The sequence below is a fragment of the Spodoptera frugiperda genome, chromosome 19 (assembly GCF_023101765.2).
Source record: "Spodoptera frugiperda isolate SF20-4 chromosome 19, AGI-APGP_CSIRO_Sfru_2.0, whole genome shotgun sequence".
Lineage (NCBI taxonomy): Eukaryota > Metazoa > Arthropoda > Insecta > Lepidoptera > Noctuidae > Spodoptera > Spodoptera frugiperda.
In genome coordinates this window covers 5,038,927-5,051,419 of record NC_064230.1, presented here as the reverse complement: position 1 = coordinate 5,051,419, position 12,493 = coordinate 5,038,927, and the positions used below count along the sequence as shown (strand labels likewise).

The window sequence follows — 12,493 nt, the reverse complement described above, 5'->3', positions numbered from 1 at the left end:
GGGAACTATATATTTGTTTTTACTTCTAGTGTTTATATTATGTATATCACAATACTTTTTGAATAAATTAATGTTTTTGTGAGCATACACTACATTTTCATAAATGTATTGAGAGGGAACAGTCAATATATTAATTTCTTTAAATAGTTCCCTAAGAGAGTGCCTCGGACTAAGATTATAAATAGATCGAATGGCTCTTTTCTGCAGCACAAAGACAGACTGAATGTCAGCAGCATTTCCCCACAGGAGAATACCATATGACATGATACTATGAAAATAACTAAAGTATACTAATCGCGCTGTATTTACATCGGTCAAATTTCTAATTTTTTTAACGGCATATGCTGCAGAGCTGAGCCTTTTCGATAACTTATCTACGTGTGGAGCCCACTGTAGCTTAGCGTCCAGGGTTATACCTAAAAAGACAGTTGAATCTACAGGGTCCAACTCCTCGCCCTTGATTAGCACGCTGGTTTTCACATGTCTAACATTTGGTGTTGTGAATCTAATGCATTTAGTTTTTGATTCATTAAGTAACAAATTATTGGCACCAAACCAGCGAACTATTTTTGAGAGAGCACTATTTACATGATCACTGACTAATTGTCCACGTTTGAGTTTAAACAATAAAGATGTATCATCAGCAAACAGTACTATCCCATGGTTATCCTTCACAAGGTAAGGTAAATCATTAATATAAATAAGAAAGAGAAACGGGCCGAGAATTGACCCCTGCGGAACACCCATCCTAACAATAGACCCGGAGGAAACTTTTCCGTTAATGTCGACTCTCTGAATCCTATTACTCAAGTATGAGTTAAGAAGATCCAGAGAGCTGCCCCGTATTCCATAATGGGATAGCTTCCTGATCAGTGTTTCATGAGGGACACAATCGAACGCCTTGGATAAGTCACAAAAATACCCAATGCGTCGGCCGAGTCCTCCCATGCATCATAAATGTGATTAAGAAGTTCAACACCGGCATCAGTTGTTGAACGACCCCTTGTAAAACCAAACTGATTTCCATGTAATAATTTATTTCTATTAAAGAATCTTTGCAACTGATGTAGAATAATTTTTTCAAAAATTTTACTGAATGTAGGTAGTACTGAAATAGGTCTAAAGTTAGTGGGGTCAGAAGTACTACCCGATTTGAATAACGGAGTTATTTTACTATTCTTCATGAGATCAGGAAACACACCACGATCGACACAGTTATTAAAGATTAGAGCTAATACGGGTGCTACAATATCTATTACAGAGCCGGTAATGTACACAGAATTACCCCACAGATCTGCAGTCTTTTTCTTGTTCAAGGTATGGAACGTTTTGACTATATCTGTATAATCTATGTGTTCGAAAGAGAAGCCTAAATTGCAAGCTGCAACATTTTCTTTTAGTAAAGATTCTGCAACTGTGGGAGATGAGTTCAAAGACTTAGTAGTGGAAACAGGAACGTCCGAAAAGAAGTTTTCAAATGCAGCTGCGACTTCTGCATCCGATTTAATTACATTATTATCAATTATAAGACTAAATTCACTACTCTTCTCTTTAGACCTCCCTGTTTCACTGTTAATAATACTCCAGGTCGCTTTAATTACATTGTCACTGTTTTTTATTTTAGAGCTCAAGTATAACGATTTTGCAATTGAGCAAACTTTTTTAAATAATTTAGAATATTTCTTTACATATTCACTAAATTCAGTTGTATTAATATATGTCCTCTCGTTATAAAGCTCATATAGGCGTTTCCTACTCTTATAGATGCCAGTAGTTGCCCATTGATTGAAAGACGCATTGCCATGAGCTGGTATGGTTTTAGGTGTGAAGGTGGACTTAAACTCGGTATGGTAAATGTTAAAAAATTCATCACACAAGTTATTAGAATTTTTATTCCTTAATAATAAAGGTATTTTGTCAGTGAGTTTAGATTTGAAAGTTTCAATGCGTCTTTCAGTCTTTGGGTTAACAATAATATGTGGTTTCGACACTTTATTTACTTTATTTGTTATTGAAATTAATTGTCCACAATGATCTGAATCAAGTAATGATATAATTTGTTTATTAGTTGGTACAATATCAGTATAAATATTATCTAGGCAAGTAAATCAACATGTAAGTGTCACATCACACATAAAGTGAAATTAAGTCGATCGTTTATACGCACCAGTATTTGACTCCCGCATTATCGCGGGATCCCATAGCTTTGTCAATGTGCGGAATCCCGCGCCTTCAAATATATGGCGCTAACAGAGTCGTGTGTATGGAGAGTAGCACGAGCAGGTCTCCTTGTCTCGGCCGTGTGAATTATATTGTATCTTGGGATAAAGAGACTTGCTTTGCAGTACTATCGAACACATCGACTTCTGTCGAAGAACAACTGTCAAGAAACTTAAAAGTCTTATAAAAGAAATATTTCGAAATGATGGTAGTACTACGCGTAGTATGGAACTCTTGTACAATACTTTGATAACAAAATATTAAACAATACGTTATTTCTCGACGTTTACCAAAGTTGTGTCGAAGACAACCAGCAAGAAACTATGTGATGTAAGAATAGGAATAGATGAGAGATATGTTCTGTTACTGAAGTTATCAAAAGTTATCAAATGTAATGGTTTATTAAACGTTACCTTAAAGGTGTCAGATGAGATGTACGTAATCAGTATTTCCATGTATAGAGCTTGTGTTGCTATAGACAGCTACTTACATGTTTCCTTCGTATTTACATGATGTGGATATTTTCTAAAGATGTATAAAAGACAACCATCAAGAAACTGTTTGGAAATTAAAATTCGCGACACGAAGACACGTAACTTTTTTTTCCATTTAGTTTTTTTTCACGTGCCGTCAGTATTATTGCGCTGTATGCGCAAATAATATGTCCTTCAAGAATATTTCTCAATACTTAATGTACTAATGAGACTTACCTAGTCAGTATTCCACAGTGGTGTGTAGCCACATACACAGCTAGGTACTATATGTTCTGTCAACATTGTATCGAAGACAACCGTCAATACGGGTGACTACAGACAGTCGTATTTATTCTAACTGTGTGCGTCGATATTTGTCGCGTGAGTTATATTACCTTCCTCCATGTACTCTCGTCCATGTTCATGTCTTGTGTCCCAAAGCTCATTCAGCTACAATTCGAGTTACATTAATGTTTTACAAACACTCCTCCATACAGGAGCTAACATAACTATATCCCCACTTATGACGTCACTAAAGTGGTTCTCAATTCTCAATATTAAATGTATTGTCTAGTAATTTGTATTGTACGACATGTTTGTTAAAGTTGTATCGAAGACAACTGTCAAGAAACTACAAAAACATTCATGACATCTTTATACTTCATACGTATTCGTAACTTCCTACTTGTTCAAAGTAAGTCTTCTTCTTTTTCTTCAACTACTTCTTCTCATAAAAAATATTATTTACTTCGTGCGACATATTTGTCGCGTTGTATGGAAGAACAACCGACAAGAAACTTGACAACTAATGAAAAGCAAAAACGCTTATCCCAATCATCTCTACTGTCCAGATCCAGGTTTAAACACATTTTAATGATTTAAAGTGATCATTCACATTGAATATTTCTCAGATGTTTACAAATCGGGCGCCTTTTTTCATTTTTTCGTCTGCAGAGACTTACTCAGTATTTCCAAGTAGTTTGTAGTGTCATGTACAGCTACTTATGTAATGATCGCTACATATTTTATGATTAAAATGTTTATATTACGTGTTTATCGGAGAACAACCGCCAAGAAACTAGTTGAGAAAGCATTTTTTCAAAAGTCTGTATATATTCTTCTTTTGTGAATTGTCATTTTTTAATTCTGTGTGTATATCAGAATATGAGATGAACAACGATTTCCCCACTTATGAAGGCATGTATGTACTCGTCTGAAGTGGAGTATACATAATGTTGCTATTTGTTACATTTAATGTTACAGATGGCAATCGTCTTTTCTGTGTTAACTTTAACGCGATATATGTAAATCAACAATTTCCCCACTTAGTACCATTTGTCGTTCCACGTGATTATTATTATCAATATTTAAACTGATAATGAAACATACATTACATTTTGAAAGTTCCACGTCAGACTGACCCTAATAATAGTTTGCAGTCTCAAATGTATTTAAATAATACGAAATTTTTCAAGTTGTATCGAAGACAACCGTCAAGAAACTAGTTCTCGTCAACTGGAGTACCTAAATATTGCCATTTTCTTGGATGCTGCAGGAATTATTTTCTGATTTATTAAATGATTCTTCTCTATGAGCTCTTTATTCATACAAAAGAGATAGAACACTAATATTTATGATCATTTACAAAATTTGTGCAGTTCATGTAATGAAACTGTTATGCTCAGTGAGTCTGTAAGTTTGTATCGAAGACAACCGTCAAGAAACTCATTCATTCTACTAAAGTTAGGTACAAATTATCAGCATCTGGCTTAATTTGTTCTTTGTAAATGACGTGGTATTATGAAAAATCTATTTCCCCACTACGAAACTATTTGTCGTTCTATGTGGTAATTCCATATTATATAACTCAGTATTTCCAAGTAGTTTGTAGTCTCACAAACAACTACTCTTTAATATTTCCCACTTATGTTTAAAACATAAGACTTGTGTTGAAGACAACCATTAAGAAACTCTTTAAATAATCTACATTGTAAAAGAATGTATCGACGAACAAAAGACAAATTTAGAAAGAGACAACTATGGTATAAATGTTTCTGTCCTTGTCATTTTGTGCATGACGTCACTGACATGTCATTTGTTTTTTGTTAAACGTACATAATGGAAATTAGACTTGTCTCTGTGTGACATGCGTCAAAATGTATGGGAAAGTAAGTTTTCGTCATAAAAATATTTGTCATGGTTTTTTAATAAAGTGTTAGTGTCAATCTTTTCGCAAAATGTAAAGTCCTAATGTACTCTAGTAGTTTTAAGACAAACTTACTTTGTGCTATGCAAAATATGTGTGAGAAGAGAACTGTGTAATGTTGATGTATCTTTTAAATAAAATATATTTCATATAGACAAAATGCCCTGTAATGGCGAGTACATAAATGCATTCTAGAATTAGTATTTACAAGATACAACAACTGAATGTTGTTTTATTTATATTTGTAGTAGTGGTAGTGTTAAGCCTTTGGGTGTGGGATCATACACGCCCATTAACTCGGCCCTGGGGGGAGTAGAGTCACCTTCTCTACTCTTCACTTGGGCAATTCCTGTCTGGCGCGTCCATGTCGCGGGGGTGGGCATCTTACACTTCAGTAGGCCGGAGTGTGTAGATGGCGAAGTTCAGCAGAGACCCAGTCCTGCGGGGTATAACGCGGAACCCGTGCCCAGGGTTACGGGCGAAGACCGCTACAAGTGGAGGTGCATCGCGAGAGCTACAATATCCAGGGAAAATGCATCATTGTCAACCACGAGCATTCTGTCAAGAATGTACGACTGAGGAGGAGGATGCTGCTCTACGGTCGTTCTACACAAGATATCCTTTTCAATATGTTTAATGTACTACGGGAATATGTATTCTAGTTCTATCAAAAACTGCAGTCAAGAAACGAATGGAATAGTAATACATATTGTACAATGGACTTGTTTGTTCTAATTGTGTATCGATATTTAATGCTTGCGACATAATATGACTGTGACACAATATTGTATGTAAAATGAATACAGATGCGTTTAAAACATTTCAAATATTATCTAACTGACGCTTGTTTGCGTGTGATATATCCATGTTTGGTTTCTCAATACTCCATGGATTTGTTAAATGTTCCATGTAACACAAGACACCTTACCTAGTCGGTATTTCCAAGTATGTAGTTTGTGTCTTTATAAATGTCCATACTATATGTCAAAATATGATGTTTCTATTGAAGAACTGCCGTCAACAAAGTCTCACACAAAATGTGGTGTTGATAAATCAGTATGTCCAAGTAGCTTGTAATCTCATAAACAGCTACTTACAGGGCTTTGTGTTTGTTCTGATTGTGTGCGTCGATATTTGTTACGTGAGTGTTGTGACTTCAGTCTGACTTTTTTGCACATGTAGTTAAAATCTATAACAATTACATAATGTTCTAGTATTTCTAAACAGTTGGTAGTTAACTGCCACTTACAAAATAATATGTTACTTTCGTGTTCATATAATACGAATATAGTCTAAAGTTGTATCGAATACAACCATCAAGAAACACAATTGTCCTTAATGTTGTGATGAAGGTGATCAGATATGACGTCTCTAGGAGAGTAATTGAAATTGTATGATGTTCGAAATATTCCACGTCTCAACTCCGCATTCAGGCGCTCGATGAGACTGACTTTGCGTGTCCAATGTACCGTCCGCCGTGCTTGTTCTAACTGTGTGCGTCGATATTTGTCTTACCAGTATTGTATATGAGTTCTGTCGTGGAACAACCGTCAAGAAACTTATTGAGTAGTATAGGATGTTAAATGATCTACGATGACTGTGTAATTAGTCTTTATATAGAAATGTTAATGTATTTAATGTAGAAGTTATGTCATTGAGCCCCAGGATCTATGTGGGGTCATAAAGATTATATTTTGAACACATAGTGTGTGCTAGTTCTAGCTATATGTGTCAGTGTTTCGATGTATCCCGCATTATCGCGGGATCCCATAGCTTTGTCAATGTGCGGAATCCCGCGCCTTCAAATATATGGCGCTAACAGAGTCGTGTGTATGGAGAGTAGCACGAGCAGGTCTCCTTGTCTCGGCCGTGTCTACAGCGGTGCAGATGGTTATTTGTTATATTCCACGTCGTAAACACATTCAAGCATACATTTGTATTGAAGACAACCGTCAAGAAACTCCCTTGTCCTCGATTATTTAACCTTTTACGATAAATAGTCCCATGAGTCCCAATTCTCAAAATACTGAAGTTAAGAAGGTGTTTGAAATAACTGTCACCTCTTAGTACCATTATGTTCGATCAGTCTTGTATCGAAGACAACCGTCAAGAAACTCATTAGTTCGTGAAGCTAGCAGACAAGTTTACTTTTTCATTAGTAAAGCAATAATCGGGATTGATCCCGAAAAATATTTATTTATTTGTAATGACGTCTAAATAATGTTTCATGTCTTAGAAGGAAGCACTACATTCAAGTACCAGAGGTGTTAATTAAGAATAAATGATAGACAATGAATTTACTACTATTTCTACACATATTAATGAAATCTATAACAATTACATAATGTGTCAGTATTTCTAAACAGTTGGTAGTTAACTGCCACTTACAAAATAATATGTTACTTTCGTGTTCATATAATACGAATATTGTCTAAAGTTGTATCGAATACAACCAACACGAAACAAAATTGTCCTTAATGTTTTATTGTAGGTGTATAGTGTATTTTTCACATTGTTTGAATTGTTTGTATTCTAATATGAATGTATTAACATTTGACTCCACGCAGGTCAAAGTCAAAGTCAAAGTCAATGAGTATGTTATTAAAATGTCGTCCTATGTGGAACTACAATCTGATTATCTATTGGATAAAGAATTTAGGATTAAATATTGAAACATTCCTTGTCTATGGAGGGATCTGTATCTGTACATTCAGGCGCTCGATAATATTCACATCGATTGTTCTAAATCAATATTGAAATTGTAAATGTCTCTAAATGCCTTAAGGTAATGCACACGTGCATTCTGTGTTTACATAATAATAAGTATTTATCAGTCTTGTATCGAAGACAACCGTCAAGAAACTCTATATTGTACTCTGTATACATCCAAGGATTGTAAAGCCTGCTAATCTCTTGTTCCAAAACTACAACGTATATGTTGTTCTTTACGGTAGTCGTATATGATTCAATATTGTAGTTTATTTTACTAGACACAAAGTGTAGTTCCGTTCGGGAACTAAAATAACGATATCGCGGAGTTTGCTTTGTCTCTTACAAGTTGGGTCAATGATCCAATGGCTGATAGAAATTGTGTAATGTATATGTATAGGTACGGAGATAAACTTAATCTTTCAGGTACCGATTGTACGCGTATGCAAGTCAAATAACGCTTGCGTTGTGATTCGTTGTGTGAGTGAGGTTACTGGAGGCCCAATTGCTCTCCTTCTCAATCTTCCCAATCTCCGATTCTCCAACAACTCTGATTTTTTTTACGCCCAAAAGGCCGGCAACGCACTTGTAACGCCACTGGTGCCTCGGGTGTCCATGGCGGCGGCGATTGCTTATTATCAGCTGATCCGTGTATAAAAATAAGTCAAGTGGAACATTGTAGTTTACCACAATGAATCTCTCTCACTCTAGCACGAGTTACATCAAAGAAGAAAGAATTCATAAAGGAATTTCGTAAAATTCGTCTTGTTTAATTTGAAAAACCCATTCATTAGCCATTCGTGTGTCCAGCTTGTCTTACGAGTAATGCTAACGTTAGTACAACGTCTAGTACAATGTTCTACCAGCAAGTTCAGTGCACGGGGTGTGTGCTTGTTCTAGCTGTGTGTGTCGATGTTTAATGTCCTAATGTTTAGTAAAATCTAACTCTCTCTTTCTTGGGATATTGTTGGTCGATGTGGACACTACACTCGCTCGTTACAAATATTGCATTAACGCAATAATTGTGAACTAATTCATTGTTTCGGTCGGTAGTATTGTATATTGGAAGCATAAACTTACTTGTTCGAAAATAGATAAAAGCCAATTTGACTTCTTGTGCCTCGTTAATAACAAGCCGTAAATCTAACTTCTCTATAGAAGTGGTGTAGAAAGGGAGCACGATAGTATAAATGTTTCTGTCCTTGTCATTTTGTGCATGACGTCACTGACATGTCATTTGTTTTTTGTTAAACGTACATAATGGAAATTAGTCTAGTCTCTGTGTGACATGCGTCAAAATGTATGGGAAAATAAGTTTTCTTCATACAAATATTTATTATGATTTTTTTATAAAGTGTTTGTGTCAAGTCAAACATTAGTACTTTTCATTTTGTGTGTTTCGCAAAATGAAAAGTACTAATGTACTCTAGTAGTTTTAAGACAAACTTACTTTGTACTATGTAAAATATGTCCGAGTGAGGAGAGAACTGTGTAATGTTGATGTATCTTTTAAATAAAACATATTTCATACATACAAAATGCCCTGTAATGGCGAGTACATAAATGTATTCTAGGATTAGTATTTACAAGATACAACAACTGAATGTTGTTTTATTTATATTTGTAGTAGTGGTAGTGTTAAGCCTTTGGGTGTGGGATCATACACGCCCATTAACTCGGCCCTGGGGGGAGTAGAGTCACCTTCTCTACTCTTCACTTGGGCAATTCCTGTCTGGCGCGTCCATGTCGCGGGGGTGGGCATCTTACACTTCAGTAGGCCGGAGTGTGTAGATGGCGAAGTTCAGCAGGGACCCAGTCCTGCGGGGTATAACGCAGAACCCGTGCCCAGGGTTACGGGTGAAGACCGCAACAAGTGGAGGCACATCGCAAGAGCTACGATATCCAGGGAAATGCATCATTGTCAACCACGAGCATTCTGTCAAGAATGTACGACTGAGGAGGAGGATGCTGCTCTACGGTCGTTCTACACAAGATATCCTTTTCAGTATTTCATGTGATATGAAATATGTATTAAGATAACATATATGTTATATCGAAGAACATGATATTTCTCCACTTAGTGCGACATACAGTGCTCGTACTACGTGCTTCTACTAAATCAACATGTAAGTGTTTAATATTTAACGTCATATAGGTACCATAAAGCCAACCGCCAAGAAACCTGTTGAATAGTCTATGGAGTTAAATCATTCCCCTCTTTGATATATGTTGTGCGCTGGCTGTGTGCTACTTAGGAAGATAACTGGTGTTTATGGATGTCGGTGTTCTGTATAAGTATTCAAGTGAGACTCACCTAGTCGGTATATCTAAGTGGTGTTTAGTCTCATAAGCGTGTTTCTACAAAATGTTTCCTACGTATTTACATAATACGAATATTTCCAAAGTTGTATCGAAGACAACCGTCAAGAAACGTTTTGCATTGCCATTTTATACGTACAGCAACATTATTCCGAACAGGATTATAGTTATGAAGCATTCCCCGCTTTGTCTTTGTCGTTGTTACGTGCGACATAAATATATTGTATTTATTAAAGTTGTAGCGAAGACAACCAGTAAGAAACGTTGAGTAGTGTAGCGACAGACTAGTTTGTTCTAGTTGTGTGCGTCGATGTTTGTCGCGTGAATGTTGTGACTTCAGTCTAACTCTGTATCAGAACTTGATGGTCGGTACTAACGTATGTAAGTAAAGTATGACTCAGTATATTGTGTGGGAATATATTTTGGTACATAATTGTACGCATACACTATTCTCAAAATACTAAAGTTAAGAAGGTGTTTGAAATAACTGTCACCTCTTAGTACCATTATGTTTGATCAACCTTGTATCGAAGACAACCGTCAAGAAACTCATTAGTTCGTGAAGCTAGCAGACAAGTTTACTTCTTCATTAGTAAAGCAATATATTTGACTTTAATCGGGATTATTGCCGACAAATTACAAAACAAAATGTTACTTTCGTGTTCATATAATACGAATATTGTCTAAAGTTGTATCGAATACAACCATCAAGAAACACAATTGTCCTTAATGTTGTGATGAAGGTGATATAACTCAATGTTAAAATATCTGCTAAAGATGTAACAAACGTTGATCTCGTTTAAAATAGTTATTTATATCTCCCTCTGTCAATCTGTGTTAACATACTGTCTCAGTAATTTAAAGTAATTTGACAATTAACTGTCTACCGCTAGTTCTAGCTGACGTCGATTTTAATTTTGTCGATGTCTTCGTCTAAGATACAAGTATAGTCAGCTTGTAAGGATTTATCACTCGATTGTGATATCAACATCATATTTTAGAATTAAAACAACTATTGTTCCACTTAGAACGTGGAGGTTACAATGTACAATACTGTTTATTGAAAATTCTCTTCAAACGTTTTCTACGTGTTTACGTAGTACGAAAAGTGTAACAAAACTGTATCAAAGACAACTGTCAAGAAACATATTGAGTAGTCTATGAAGTTAAATGATCTGTAGTGACTCTCTGTCTTTTTAGTCTTTATATAGAAATGTTAATTGATGAAAATGTATTTAATATAGAAATTATGTCATTGGGGATCTATGTGGGGTCATAAAGATTATATTTTGAACACATAGTGTGTGCTAGTTCAAGCTATATGAGTCAGTGTTTCGATGTATCCCGCATTATCGCGGGATCCTATAGCTTTGTCAATGTGCGGAATCACAACTTTAAATATTCTCAAACTCTTCGGATGCGTCCGAGTCGATGTCCACTGTCTCGTGTGTTGACAAATTATTAGGTACTTGACTGTATGTTTCGTATTGGAAATGACGGGATATTTACAAAAGACTATGTCCCCACTATGGAACTGTTTGTCGTTCTATGTGGTAATTCCATATTTAATTACTCAGTGCACAAGTAGTTTGTAGTCTCACAAACAACTACTCTTTAATATTTCCCACTTATGTTTAAAACATAAGAATTGTGTCGAAGACAACCATTAAGAAACTCTTTAAATAATCTACATTGTAAAAGAATTGTATCGACGAACAGAGAACTGTGTAATGTTGATGTATCTTTTAAATAAAATATATTTCATACACACAAAATGCCCTGTAATGGCGAGTACATACATGTATTCTAGAATTAGTATTTACAAGATACAACAACTGAATGTTGTTTTATTTATATTTGTAGTAGTGGCAGTGTTAAGCCTTTGGGTGTGGGATCATACACGCCCATTAACTCGGCCCTGGGGGGAGTAGAGTCACCTTCTCTACTCTTCACTTGGGCAATTCCTGTCTGGCGCGTCCGTGTCGCGGGGGTGGGCATCTTACACTTCAGTAGGCCGGAGTGTGTAGATGGCGAAGTTCAGCAGGGACCCAGTCCTGCGGGGTATAACGCGGAACCCGTGCCCAGGGTTACGGGTGAAGACTTCAACAAGTGGAGGCACATCGCGAGAGCTACAATATCCAGGGAAAATGCATCATTGTCAACCACGAGCATTCTGTCAAGAATGTACGACTGAGGAGGAGGATGCTGCTCTACGGTCGTTCTACACAAGATATCCTTTTCAATGTTTGAAAATACATAGAAATATGTACTAAATGTTTAATGTATTTGAAGCGTTTAGAAGCAAGTCTATATTGAGTTCTATCGAGGAACAACTGTCAAGAAACTCTATTGTCTTAGAAATGTGGTGTTGTAATGTTCTCCAAGGGTTAATGAGAAGGCCACATATGTATTTCTAACATATTTAATGATCAAAATATTGTCTAAAAGTTGTATTGAAGAACAATTATGAAGAAACTACAACCGATGATTCGTGCTTGTTCTAATTGTGTGCGTCGATATTTGTCGCGTGAATTATATTGTCTTTATCTATGTCTAAATCTACATA

At 35.9% G+C, this 12,493-nt stretch overlaps 2 protein-coding genes and 1 long non-coding RNA gene across 3 annotated transcripts in view; 2 read left to right on the top strand and 1 right to left on the bottom strand.

The window, feature by feature from the left end:
- Positions 1–12,493, bottom strand: part of LOC126911896 (uncharacterized) — a 35,113-nt gene that overhangs the window by 1,490 nt on the left and 21,130 nt on the right. The window contains exon 3 of the long non-coding RNA XR_007706404.1: positions 5,386–6,959. This is a non-coding gene — a long non-coding RNA (uncharacterized LOC126911896). The remainder of the gene's footprint in view (positions 1–5,385; positions 6,960–12,493) is intronic.
- LOC126911894 (uncharacterized) overlaps positions 1–12,493 on the top strand; it is a 116,340-nt gene that overhangs the window by 90,787 nt on the left and 13,060 nt on the right. The window lies entirely within an intron of this gene.
- LOC126911895 (uncharacterized) overlaps positions 1–12,493 on the top strand; it is a 131,483-nt gene that overhangs the window by 105,996 nt on the left and 12,994 nt on the right. The window lies entirely within an intron of this gene.